Genomic DNA, 12,874 nt, shown 5'->3' with positions numbered 1-12,874 from the left:
TGGTTGGAGGCTTTAGGTTCGGCCTCCTGGCAGGGCCTTGAAGGTCAAGGTAAGACCCCCGGGTTGACTGTTCTGTCAGTTGAGGTCTCAGAAAGCTCCTATGCCATCTATGTTCCTGAATTCCCTTGTGGGATGGCTTCTGGCTCACTAAGTCACTTTCCTCAGTTATTCTGAGGGCGAAATATGCAGAGTCCATTGTAGGGAGAGCATTAGAATCAGCCATTTAAAGAGTGGCCCTTCCCCATATGTCAGTGGTCTATCGCCCACCGCACTGGGCTTGCTGAGAATCCCATCTCATGGAGGAGCAAAGGCTCCAGCGACTCTTCCTGCGAGCGGGCAAATGAGTTGCAAGGTGATTTTGCTGCTGTGGTAATCTCCCTTTAGACACAGGCTGTCCTCGAGGGCAAAAATAGCAGCTTTAGAGGCAGGAGAGAATTGTGACATCATCCTCAGGTTCAGCCAGCAAACCCCTCTCCAGCCAGCTGATCCTGTTTGCCCCTTGGAGACTAGGGCCTAGGGGGTGACTTTGGTGTCTCTGAGCCCCTTATAGCATCTGGCTCCAGTTCTGGGATCTGTCTGTGAACATAAATGGCCCCTGCTCAGTTGTTTCAGTGAGTGAAGAGGAGTACACTCAGCAGCACACTGTGGCTGGGCCCACATCCCCCTCCACTTCCCCAAGGCTGAGTGTTAGAGACCTACAGGGGCTCCACAACCTCTGGGTCAGGAGCACAAGGGCTGGGCTGGGGACAGTGAGGATGGCACTCAGCCTGGAGGCTGAGCTCAGGGGAAGACATTCTGCAGTCCTTGGGAAGTGGGAGGGAGGGTGAAGGAGTTTGCGCACAGCTCTGTGTGTGTGTGTGTGTGTGTGTGTGTGTGTGTGACAGCGTGTGTGTGCATGTGTGTGTGTTCTGCAGCAGAAGATGGCAGGCAGGAATAGGGACTCCATAGCCTCTACTGATTAGAAGGGTTTTGAAATTGATAAATTACTTTGTATTGTGGCAAAATGATTTGACCAGATTTCAAATGTCTCAGAGAAGGGAAGCTTCTCTTGGGCCAAGTATTGATTGCATTTAATAGAGCTGGGACTTTCTCACTTAAAAACAACAAAATAAACATCTAAGAGAAGGCACTAATTCACCTCTCTCTCTTTCTGTCTCTGTCATCCTTCCCTCTTTTCCTTCTCTCTAAAAAGATGAAGGGATCCAGAGACCCACCCAATGCTGAAGTGAGGGTGAGGTCAGGGGACACAAGGCTGATGTTGGAGCCATTGAGTTACTTTGGGGCAGATTGATGGCGGGGGCTCAGGAGAACAGGGGACCCTGGGTTGGTCCCATTCTTCACAGATCGATTTTTGCCAAGCGGCGACTGTCGCAGACTTTGATAAATCACTAACCCAAGTGATGAATGCCCTGAGGCTGGGTGAGGTAGGAGAAGGGATGCTAGTTTGGGAGGCAGCCCAGAGAAGGAGAGTGGCAAGGATGAAGGACTAGTGGGCAGAGGGAGCCGCCAGAGCTAACTCTGAGTTCTAGAAATTCTGTGAGATAGTCCCAGATAGCTAATCCTGGCCTTGTCTCTCAACAGGACTTGACCACAATCATTAACTCAATAGTGCTTCAAAATTCATTTTCAGTCTGTCTTTCGTCTGTCTTTTGCTGTCTGTCTCACTGTCTACCTCTTTATCTGGCTTCCAAATGGACTCTGATGGTTTCCTCCCAGGAGAGGATTCCTGTGGACCTGCTGGAAAATGGAAAGGAGTGGGGGAAGCTAGTACCAATAGGAGCTCGGTAGTGGGAAGTAGAAGAGGGGTGAGGTGGCCTTGTACAGAGGGTGGAGGGGAGGAACCTGGGGCCAGCAGAGAGAGGGAGGGGCTAGGGGAATGAAAATACATTTGTAGAGCAGCTCTGGCTAGAGAGAGGCTGGTTTCCAGGGTGTCTTATTTCTCATGGAGGGAAAGGTCACATCATGCGGTTCTCCCATCCTTCTCTCCAAAGCTGTGAGAGCAGAGATTAGCCTTGATTGGGCTTCCTGAGGAATAGCAAGAAGCGCAGAGAGGGAGAGAGACCGCATCACAGCCAGAGGCTGCCTTGGAGATGGCCCAGCTTACAGACCACAAATCTATGTCTGCTCTGGGTGGCCTTGGACATGACACTTAGCCTCACCCCATTTTCATCTATAAAATGGGATCATATAATAGATTTGAATGAAGTTTATATTAATTAAGATCATATCTTTAAATAACTTAGGGCCTTGCCCATAGCAAGCATTCAATAAATGTTAGCTTTTATTAACCAGTATTATTACTCTCCCTAGCAGCAACATGGCAGATTCTGAAGTCATGAAGACTCAAAATTTGTCAGCCATCCTGAAGTAAAGAGAAGGGACTGCTGGCTCCACCTGGGGGTGGAAAACTCTACACAAATTGCTGACCTACAGGCCAAGCCATGTTCTATACTGTCCTTACTATCAGTGCGGATGCACCATGGACTAAGGCTCCACTGCATTCTTTATAAAGGCGGCTGGAACCTAGCCCTTGAGATGCCTGCCAGGCCCCTGGCGCACCCTTGCTTTGCCCATACCAGTTGGGCTTGGCTCTTCACCCCACCGTTCAGGTTGCCTCTCTCAGGCGCCCAGGCCTAGCCCTGTCCATGGTACTGACTCGTATACCAGCCCAAGACTCACCCACAGTGCAGAATTTCTCACCTTAACCATCTCCTCTTGTCCCCAACTTTAACATCTCTGATGATCTCCCCAGCCACCAGGAATGAATTCTGAGCTTACATTCTGGAACTCTGCCAGGAAGAAGGAATCAGCGTTAGTATAAAGAATCACACAAAAGGCCGCAGGTAATTATGTCTCTTTTAAGCTGCTAACAGGATTGGCCGCTTGATAAATGGGAGGATTTGAGGCTGTTTTGTCACTGACAAGCTGTTGTAAGATCATATTGGAAGCTGAAGACAGTTTATCTTCATGTGTGTGGTGGAGAGGGGGAATTCTTGGTGCATTTTACACCCTTTTCAAATTAATGTGATTTCCTAGGCCAGTCCGGTGCACAGGAGTGAGTGATCTTTATGACTCATCCCCTGATTAGATTACCTGGCTCAGCAGCCACCTCCAGCCCCTCTGAGTGTCTTCACCCTCCCAAGGACCCTCCCTGCTCCATCCCTCCAGCTCCCCGTGACCTCCTCGCTCTTCTCCTCTAGTCTTGCCCTCAGGTCCAGCTGCTGAGCAAGCCCATGGCTCAGTTACTGCTGGCTAGCTTGAGAGGCAGAGGGATCTGGTTTCTTCTGTTTCTCTGGAGGCAGCAGAAGAGAGGGAGGAGGGTGGGAAGCAGAGGGAGGCAAAGGGAGAGGGAGGGAGGGAAACAGAGGAGGGGAGAAGAAATGAGACAAAGAGGGAGTTTAACCAGAAAAACAGAGAGCCAGGCTGAGATAAAGAAAAAAAAGAAAGAAGAGGGACAAACACAGGAGCAGAGGGAGAGGAAGGGCTTTTTCTTTCATTTCCAGAACCTTATTCTCCACAAGCACCAAGGTAGCCACCTTCCCTAAATTAAGCAGGTTCTTTAGGAAATTTTTTCAGGTAACTATTTTATTTCATTTAAGGTAACTTTATTTTATTATCTCCATAGCTCTTGCCACTATTATCTTGCTTATTTGTTTATTTACTTCTATAATAATTGTCCTCATCCTAAATTAGAAGACCAGTGAGGGTCAGGATCACGGCCACTGTGTTCTTGTCAGGACTCCAGCACCTAGCACACAAGAGGTCCTCAGTGCATGTTTATTGACTACATGATGTGCAGGTCTGAAGTGGGCAGGGATGGCTTGCCCTTCTGGCAGAGGTCTGGCTGTGAAGGGCAGAGTCCAGGGTCCAGGGTTGAATCACCAAGGATGCCTTCACTGGCTGAATACTCTGGCAGTTCTGTGGACAGAATTAGGTAACGTCCTAGATGGAGCTTTTAAAAGTGTGGTCTTCCCCGGTGGTCCAGAAGTTAAGAATTCACCTGCCAGTGCAAGGGATGAGGTTTCAATTCCTGGTCCAGGAGTATCCCATGTGCTCTGGGACAACTAAGCCCACGTGCCACAACTACCAAGCCCACATCCCCACAGCCCACGCTCCACAAGAGAAACCACTACAACGAGGAACCTGTGCACCACAGCTGGAGAGTAGCCCCTGTTCGCCACAACTAGAGAAAATTCTACACAGCAACAAAGATCCAGTGCAACCAAAAGTAAATAAATCAATAATAATCATAAATAAATAAAAGGTGGTCCATAAAACACTTGATCAGAACCCCCTGGAAACCTGCATCTTCACAGGCATTTCACATGATTCTGATGCATCTGTGTCTGAAGTTCACAATATGAGAAACACTGTTTTGGGGAATGGGTAGGCTGGGGGCTTCTGCTCTAGGGAGATCTAAACAGAACCAGAGATCTTGGCTTCTTAGTGCATGTCTGAGTATGTGTTGGAAGAGTAGTGGTTTGAATACCTACAGTGGAAATGAAGAAGCCAACACCAATTATTTCCAGCCATGTGGCATCTCATTTTACATACATACTGGGAGCTACTTGGGAAGAAACACCCAAATTCAGTGGAAGGAAAGGGAGGACTCAGCCAGCTAGGGACAGTTCCCTCACCTGACCCAATGCCCTAGAGGAAGAGGAGGACAGCAACAGATGTGAAGAGGAGAAAGAGCCCTCCCTGCCCTGTGCCTCGGGGCCTCTGCTCCCCACCCATGGACGTCTCTGCAGTTGGTAAGTCATGCCTCATTTCCCAGGCAAGCTGTGTGCCCGCCCCTGAGCCCCAGGCAAGCTGTATGCCCACCCCTGAGCCTCAGGCCAGCCTCTCCACCTCTTCAGGCACCCCCACCCCAGACTGAGCAACAATATATGCTCCAGGATGGATTGACTGCTCCCTCAGCACATACCCTCCTCCACACACAATCACACACACACAAACACCCTCACATCCCCCAGATGTCACAGCCCCATCATACAAGACACAGTCAAGGCCTGAACAAGACACCTGAAATACAGCAGTGGGTGCTCAGAGGTGAAGGACAGTGTGCATGAGGAGTGGGACATTGTGGATGTGTTCATGCTGCACCTCCATCTGGGCCTGGAATGGGGGCAGGAGAATGGAAGACAAGGGCCAGCTGGTTTCAAAAGATAGCCCATGTGATGCCACTTCTGCCCAATAAAATCAAAGCACATAGACAAAGCTAACACCACCTGCCACCCCCTCTATGCTCCAGCAACTCTGGCTTCCTTCATGCCTCAAACACTGCTCTCTCCTGCCTCAGTAGCACCTTCATTCATGCTTCCCCCTCTGCCCACAATGCTGTTTTATACTCTTTCACCCCATTTATCTGGTAACTCCTACTTCTCTTCCTTGGTGGATCTTTCCAGATCCTCTGGCTCTGTGCTACCACAGCCATATATTGTTCACTGTTTGCAACAGTCAGCCCTCTGGTCACTACATATTCAGTGTCTGTCTTCCTCATTAGATTGTGAGCTCCATGGCAGGAGGGTCCACACCTGGTGTCTTGTCCTCTGGTGTATCTCTGGTACTATCCATGGTGCCTGGCACATGGCAGGCACTCAGCCAGGAAGGCTGTGGCTTAGATAGGGTTGTTTATTTTAGCAAATGGTTCCTGAGCATCAGCACCAATCATGGTGCCTGGTTCATGGCAGGCACTCAGTCAGGAAGGCTATGGCTTAGACAGGGTCATTTGTTTCAGTGAATGGTTCCTGAGCATCAGGCATGGTGCTAGATTCTGAGGATGCAGAGGCACGCAGAAAGGCACTCTCCCTTCTCACAGAAGCTGCAGTCCAGTGGTGACATGGATAGTTGTCAAGGAATCATACAAGTTGCTGTAAAATTGCAACCATGACAGGTGTTTTAGAGGCTCCTAGTGCCAAGAAGAGTACATAAAAGGGGGATTTGGTCAAGTCCAGGTCAGGGAAGCTTCCTGAGAGGATGCTATTTCTCTGATATACAGAACGTTGTATAGAGCAACAGTGGAGTAAAGAGTGTGTGAAGAGCTAGAACAGCACGTGCAAAGGCCCTGAGGCAGGAAGGAGCATGGCTTCTATACAAAACTAAAAGTCCAGAAGGTCCGAAGTGTGTGGGGTAAACGGGGAGGCTGGAAAGCAGACAGAAGCCAGATCATGCAGGGGCCTTGTCAGGTGAGGTAGGGAATTTATTTCTTCACCTAAGAGCAAAGGGTTTAAACATTGAAGAATTGAAACAGCAGGGGGGTGGGCTTAGGCAGCAGCAAAATAATCAGAATTGCATTTTGAAAAGGTCATCAGGCTGCAGTTGAAGAAGAAAGGGAGGGGCTCAAGCAGAGGCAAAGAGACCAATGAGTGTTGCAGCCATCTAGGCTCAAACCAGGAAGGTGCAGGTGGAGATTGAGAATAGTGGACAGTTCCTGAAAGGTTTCAAGCCACACCACAGGTTGGGTGGCAAAACCAGGACTAGTATCCATCCTAAGCTCCTGTATCTTGTAACCATTGACCTCCTTCTGGGATGTCCACTGGGCCACCATCAGAAGCAGTTCCCAGGCCTCCCCCCAGAAGTATCCCCTGCCCTCTGCCCCGTAGATTCCCACATTCTGTACCATATTCCCTTAGGGGTTGCCCATATGTGTCCTCTTCCAAGCTGGAAGGCTCTGGCTGGATATCCATTTGGAGCTGGGTTTCTCTCAGAGCCCCAGGGTGATTTGCATTCTGGGAATTGTAGTTCTAGAGCAGGAAAGCTGGGTCTGCTTCTGACAGTGCGTCTGGCAGGCAGCCTGGTTGCCATGGTTGCAGCTGGGCTGGAGCCACCGAACCATTTCATCCACAGCTCTGCTGGCTCTGAGAGCCTCCCAGCAAGAAAGCCTGGGCTCTGGGGAGGAGGAGGAGAGAGGAGGAGAAAGAGAGAAGGAAAGGGAGGGTGGGGAGGGCCAGGTGGGCCTGTGGAGCAGACCCAGGCTAAGCTTTGCCCTGCTGTGGGGCTTGCGAACTGAGCTAGAGAGAAGTCACCAGCACATGCTCAGAGCAAGACTCCCCGCCCACTAGGAGCTCTGTTCTCTTCAGTCAATCAGACCTTGTAATTCAGCTCTGTGAATGCAGAATCCTGAGTCAGGCAGAGAAAGGAGGAAGCAGTTCCCTCCCCAGGGGAACACAGAGCCTAGGTAGAAAGGCAAGAAGGTCCAAAATAATTAGTTAGGAGGAAATAGTTCTGTCCGTTTTCCTTCCAAAATGTCCCCAGAATCCATTCCTTTCTCTCTGCCCCTTGGCCACAGTCCTGGTTCATTCCATCTCTCTCCGAGAAGGCTTTCTAAACACAAATATGGTCCTGTCACACCCCTGCTTAAAATTCCTCAATGGCTCCCCTTTGCCCACGACTGGATCAAGTCCAAATTCTCTAGTAGGACTATTCATGGCCTTGTAAATTCTGGGCTGAGGCTCCCAGTCCAGTTTCTCCTTCTGTATCCCCTCTGCTCCAGCCATGCAGAAGTTTTCTTGTTCTTCTTTCCTACCCACTGCCTTTGCACATGCTCACTTCTGCCTGCAATGCCCTACCCTCCCTCCCCAGCCTCTGAGCCGACCAAACACGGCTGAACCTCCTCCTCCTCGATGAAGTCTTCCAAATCCTTCTCCACCAGGGGAAGAATTAATGGCCTGGTGCTCTGAGCTCCCAGAGCACTTTGTACATCCCTCTCAAGCACTTATCACCCGTGATGTGATGATTGTCTTTGTAGCCGTCTCTCCCTCTCCCTCTCCCTCATCTGAGCTATCTCAGAGGGCCCCAGCACCCAGCACTGTGTCTGGCACAAGGTAGGCACTCGATAAACAGTGAATGGGATTGAATTCACCCAAGGAAGGCTATCTGGGCTGTCACCACTCTCCTGTCCTCCCACTCTGGGCTCACCGCCTTTCCTGGGTCCCATCCGCCACCTCACACCTCCCCTGGGCCATGCACACTTCACACACTGCAGCAAGACTGGCAGGTCCTATTGAGCGGCACCTTCTATTCTGGGCAAGGGTGGCACAGGCAGCTGTACGTGGAGGCTGCAAGCTTCACCGTGTCACTGGGAATGTGTATCAAATCATACCTGGGTCTCCAGAGAGAAGGCACCTGTGCCCTAAATGGAACCGTGATTTATGGACCCAGCTCCAGGATCTGAAAAACCAATTAGGCTTCCCTGCTTCTCCACCTGGAGGCAGGATAATTCCAGGAAAGTCATTCCTCCTGGGCAGAGGCTCCACCACCATTCAGCTCCGCACTCCACCCCACCCTTATCACGGACCCCAAGTCAGTAGCTCCAAGCCTCCAGGGCCAGTTTTTCCTGCATTAAAATCCTGACTCTACCACTTAACATTTGGGAAGCATTCTCCTGCTCTCCATCCTTTCTGAGTCTCAGTTCCCCATCATAATAAGAGGATAAAAATTGCCTGCCCAGATTATCCACCTATATATGTATCTATCCATCCACCCACTCACATATTCTCTTCTGCGAAGATTTATTAGGTGCCTCCTGTGGGTCAGGTGCTGTGTTAATCACTAAGGATGCACAAATGAATCAGAAAGACATAGTTTCTGCCTTCAGGGAGCTTACAGTCTGTGGGGAACACCAACCCCAAGGTACTTCGAGGAAGCAATACAGACTATTTGGTACAGTTTGGGCCTGATCTAGGGCCTCAGTATTTATTTCCTCAATGATTATTTTCTGTTTACCTGGGACATGGCAGGCCTGGAGGATGAGTCCGAACACTGACAGGCCCTCCCTGCATCGGCTCCTGTTCTCAGTGTAGATGGACAGACGCAGCCAGAGAACACTCAGCACTCACTGTCCAGTACAACTGTGAGAGGGCCAAGAGAGAGGACACTGAAAACAGAGGGTCCAAACTCCCCAGGGCCCCAGTGAAGACCCCTTGAGACAGCAATGCAGGCTCCTCTGTAGAGGCAAAAACAAATTGATGGAACCTCAGCAGGACTGCCTATACTGGGGCAAGAGGCAGCCTCCCTGGTTAGAGTGTGGGGGGCGAGGGATGGAGCGAGGGGCAAGAGGGCCAGTCACATAGGAACTGGGGAGGGCAGTGGCTTCCCAGAGTAGGTGGAGGCCACTGCATAGCTGCCTCCATCCACACCCCACTATTCAGCAGGACGTTTAACTCCTTTGTTCTGGAGGTGGCAGGAAGAGCCTGGTCTAGGTGTCAGGGAGTAGGAAGGGCAGAGGCCAACGTGGCAGCTGGCATGAGCTGTTCTCCTGACTGCAGCCCCTGATGCCAGGCCCATGACCCCAACCTGCTGCTTCAGCCTTTCTCTGCTCCCTTGACTGCTGGAAATTGGTGTCTTGACTCAATGGGGTGAAGTTTCCAGGCTTGGAGGAAGAAAGGAAATAAGAGGGAGTGGGGAGGTGGGTGGAGATTCGTCACTAATCCTCAGTGTTTCCAAAGAAAAAGTCACCAGCTTGCTCCATGCGCCTGGGGCTCAGTCCCCCATCTATACTATTGGGCTGGACTAACCCTAAGAGCTCCTTGGCAGTCCCTTTTGCTGTTGGGAACAGGGCCGGTGGAGGGAGACTCTGCAGAGAAAGGCTGGCTCCACCCTCTGCCAAGGGACCCAGATCAGCATTTGTTGACATTTTCCAGGGTGCCTTCAGCGCTGGTGACATTTCAGAGACTTTCTCCCTAACAGGGCTGCAGGATGGGAGGCTAACTGACCACTGAGCCCGCTGCTTCAGGCTCAGACGGGCTCAGGCCACAAGCCCCTCCCAGGCATGAGCCTCACATTCCAAAGAGAAGTGAAGTTTCATCTTCTGGGTTGGTCTTGAGCTGATGCAGGGGCCTAGGTCCCACCCTGAATACGCTGAGTCAGGGGAGAGTGAAGCCGCTCCAGGCTCAGAACTTTTCTCAACAAACTTCAACGTCTGCATTTGTGAAATGGAGCCCACGGTTCCTGCTTCCCTTGAAGGATGATTGTGGGGTCCAACTACTTAAATGTGAGAAAAGGGAAGTGTTTCATAAACCGAAGGTTATTGTGCAAGTGTGAAGGGCTCCAATGGGAGCATTGAGTCCTAGAGTGGGCTCGGGGAAAGGCAGGGCAAATGGAGCTTAGGAGGGATTAACTGGGTGCAAAGGCTGGCGGAACCAGGTCAGATTCTGGCCATTTCACATATGGAGAGAGCTACTTGCTGGGGAGAGGCTGGCAGAGGAGACACAGGGAGCCTTCTTTGCCCCAGTTGGTGCTGACCCAGGGCCATAAAGGGCTGGGAGGGGGGTGCTCAGAACCTGCGCTCGCAAGGAGTAGGCCCAAAGTCTCCCTCACTCATGTCACTCTTCAGCCTCAGGCCTGGGAGGGAGACCAGCCTGAGAGGCCGGGTCAGGGTGGTGGTCAAGTGCCTGGATTTTGGAGTCAAAAGAACTGATCATTGCTCTTTTGATCACAAGCTGTGTGGCCTTGGGTGAATACCTCTTTGAGCCTTACTTTCCTTATTTATAAAATGGGGCTTGGGGTAGTACTAGTGCACAGCTAGTGGTTGTTGAGTGGATCAGAGGCATTGACATTGGTAAAGCAGTTAGCATGGGCTTTCTCACAACAGGTGCAAAGTTGCTTTGCTAGAACCATCATTCGTGGCATCAGCTCTCATACCCATGTTGGGCCTTACCAAGAGCCTTTTCCACCTCTGGCCAACCTAGTCTAGAAAGAGAGGGAACCCCTCTCCCACAGATTTTCATGCATTTAAATGTACACCAGGTACCTACTGTGCACCCAGTTCAGTATGGTGGGAAAGAGGACAAAAACTTGATGAAAATTTACCAGTTGTGAGAGCTTGACTGGCTCTCTTCCCTGACCCCAGTCTCAGTTTTCTTATCTTTAAAAGTGGAAGTTATCAGACAAGGGTTGCGGATTGATATTTAAAACTATAGGGGGACACCGTTGATGGGGACATTGGCATTTGCTTGGTGCCAGAGTAACCCACAGACACTATTTTCTTGAAGCAAGGTGCAGAGAGAACCATAGCTTTCATTGGCTGGTGTTCATCTGAGCTTTTCTAATGGTGGATGAATGAGACATTATGTGTCTTCCGATGTGGTATGAAGTGAAGTGTATGACATCCCCTCACATGTGCTCTAGCCAGAATCGTTTAATTTGAATCATTCTAGCCTTCAGATCTAACTTCTAGTTTACAGGAAACACTGAAAGTAACCAGCACAAGAAAGTAACAGACATCTGGAAGGAGGGATATTCTGTAGGAAAACTGACTTGGCTGTTTCATGAGTCAGTGACCCAAAAAAGAGGGCAACTGCACGGTCTTAAACAATTTAATGCACATAATGATTGGATGCCATGCGTGGCCCAGTATTGGATTCTGATAAGCCAACCACAAAGGAATTCCTGAGGGGGGGCAACTGGGGAGATTTGTATATGGTCTGGATATTAAAACAGACGAAAAGTTATTCACTAAAATGGAAAGCTAGAGATTGGTGACTGCAGAAAAAGGTGATCACGAAACAGTCTCCATGTATAATATGATCATATTCTGGCAGAAAGACACTTATAAGTAAGAAAAAGATCTGAAGGAGGAACATTAAGGTGTGAATAGTGGTAGGAATGTGATGTTTTTATTTTTATTTCTTTGCTTTCTGTATTTTTAAATTTTCCACAATGCACATGTATTGCTTCTGTAATAATGAAGTGTTATTTAATAAATAAAATGGGAACAATAACAGTGTGTACCTTGTATGGCTGTAATGATGCCGTGAGATAATGCTGAGAAACACAGGGCTTGGCAAGTACATACTCAGTAGTTAGCTGCTGCTAAGATGTTTATGCTGGTCCCCTCTTACCCACCATTAGGCAGATCTGGCTTATTGGGGATGCTCTCCCTGTCCCCAGATCCTGGCACATAGTAGGGCAGTGCTAGTGTTTGCTGTACAAATCACTTCCTTTGGTCCAGATTTTATTGGACATTGAGGGAAGCTTGATGGGAATTATGGCCTTGTGCTCACATAGGTAGAGGTCTCTCAGAGCCCACCCCCCCACCTTCTCTGCTAAACTCCTGGGGCATGCTAGGTCCTTACAACAAGCAGGAGGAGACCCTTTGCCAGTGTAATAAAGCTGAAGTGATCTGACCCAAAAGGAACAGCCAGTGGTACCTTGGCCAGTGGTCCCCCCAGCCATATTCACCAAACCAACCAAGTCTATTACTGACATCACTTCCAAAAGCTTCCACCCTTCTTATTGTCAGCCCTAGGGGTGGACTTTGGGCAGGAGGTTGGGTCCGAGGATGTTCTGCAAATACAGATTGGGACTGAAGCTAGGTCTAATATAGGTGCCAGTTCTTGCTCTGGGTCTGAGCCTAGTTTCCCAGAGAGAGCCTCAGAGCTGGAAATAAGCTGCAGCTATCTCCACGTCAAAGGCCTGAGGATTCAGTCTAGGTCTGAAGCTAGCTGCCACTTAGGAGCTGGGTTTTAAGACCTGAGAGGTACTTGCTAGGTCTGAAACTTGCTGTTTATTGAAAGCTGAAACTAAATTCTGTCCTTGATGAAGGCTAGGGTGGCCTCTGCCTTGGGGACAAGAGCTAGGCTATTTCCCTACCTAGCAAGGACTCTAGTCAGAGAAGGAGCCTGGGAGGGGATGGTCTCACCAGGTGGGGTGTGGGAAGGGAGCTCTTAGAGAAGGAGGAGTGACATCCTCTGAGGCTCCTCTCTGGTGTCCATAGAACCCTGAAGGGATGGAGGAAGGGAGAAATGCCCACTCAGAGGTGCAGGTGGGGCCCCCCAGGGCATGGCCAGAGACGCAGTGTGGAGGACAGGGAGCCAGCATGGAGGAAATGCTACTGAGGACTTAGTGTCGCCAAGGGGGGCCCCTGGCTGCT

Source organism: Capra hircus, chromosome 7, assembly GCF_001704415.2.
Source record: "Capra hircus breed San Clemente chromosome 7, ASM170441v1, whole genome shotgun sequence".
Classification (NCBI taxonomy): Eukaryota; Metazoa; Chordata; class Mammalia; order Artiodactyla; family Bovidae; genus Capra; species Capra hircus.
The sequence above is the reverse complement of the archived record's forward strand: the minus strand, read 5'-3'. Positions refer to the sequence as shown.